The sequence below is a fragment of the Penaeus monodon genome, chromosome 22 (genome assembly GCF_015228065.2).
Source record: "Penaeus monodon isolate SGIC_2016 chromosome 22, NSTDA_Pmon_1, whole genome shotgun sequence".
Taxonomy (NCBI): domain Eukaryota; kingdom Metazoa; phylum Arthropoda; class Malacostraca; order Decapoda; family Penaeidae; genus Penaeus; species Penaeus monodon.
Genome location: NC_051407.1, coordinates 43,053,105 through 43,054,354, shown reverse-complemented (window position 1 = coordinate 43,054,354; position 1,250 = coordinate 43,053,105). Strand labels below are relative to the sequence as shown.

General features: G+C 52.0%; 1 protein-coding gene across 1 annotated transcript in view; it reads left to right on the top strand.

Annotated features, from left to right (window-relative positions):
* The window catches only part of LOC119587186 (protein slit-like), a gene marked incomplete at its 5' end in the record, with an annotated part of 127,937 nt that overhangs the window by 62,930 nt on the left and 63,757 nt on the right, over positions 1-1,250 (top strand).

Genomic DNA, 1,250 nt, shown 5'->3' with positions numbered 1-1,250 from the left:
TATACGTAAGTTTTTGTGGGCGTGGTTGTGTGTAGGTGTATGTCTGTATTCTGCAGTGACGGAAATGATAAACAAATATTGGTTGAAAGGATCTCGAAAAATAAATAAAATGCTTCTCCTCCATCGCTCTTGTTTCTCAGACTGGGGAGCGTCGGCAGTATTTCAGATCGGAATATTTTTACACACACGCGAATAAGTTTCCGAATTTCCAGCATCTGCGGATGTGTGTTCAGCTTTGTGGAATGCTGAAAGCTCACCTAACTTACCTAGTGAGGAAGTTAACAAGTTGGCGCGTGCCTCTCTCTACCCTTATAAAACTTCCTGGAAAGTTTAAGGCCCGGCATTGATTTTCGAAAAGTTCAGAATTCTGCTGATTTTATCCTGCAAACTTCTTACTCGCTTCTCTAGTAAAGAGATCCTGCATTATTAATGCCGCACATGGCCGGTTGTCCATCGCGAGGCCGGATGGGAGCGCGGGCTTCGGCCGCGCTTCTCTCGGTGGAATGCAACTGTCGCCGGAGGTTCACCTCGCCGTCTGCCTATCGCAATTCTCGTTTGGTGGGCTTTGCCCTTCGGAGCTGAACATCCTGGAACTGGCGAAGCTGGATCGCCGTTTCCTAGAGCGCCCGCAGTGCCAGCCCGAATCCCTAGTGGCAGACGCGGCTCTCACGCTGGCCGCCCACGCCCCGCCAGCATCAGCGAGCCGCTAGGTCCTACCTTTGCTGCCAGCATCGCAAGCATTATCATTAATGGCGACTGCATATGTAATGCCCGACCGCCCCCGGCATGCTGTTCTTTGCCCAGAGCCCATCATTGCTGCTCCGCTCATTATGCATGCCACTCCGCCTCGGCTGCGCCACCTGCCTGATTGGCCTCTCGCCGTGAAAACCGAATAGCGGTGGGTCGCTGCCCGGGCGAGGTCTCTGCTTATCAGTGTGTATGTCTATTTGTTCCGGTGCTTGCGACGTGTAAGTCTGAGTGCCTGGATAGGCGTGTCCCCATTCACTTTGTGCATGCTCGGTCGCGCTGCCATTTTAGTCCGATCCAGACGCCGTCCTCCTCGTTTCGTCCTGTTCGCTGCCGTCTAATTCTGCACCGAACAGATAAACCTTTGCCACGCACGACCTGACCTCGAGAGGTGAACGACTCAGGTAGTATGCGACGTATATGCAAATGATTTACAAGACGTCTTGCGTGTGGATTTTGGCGGTAATGATGACTGCTTCTATATTAACATTTGTGAATGGCGA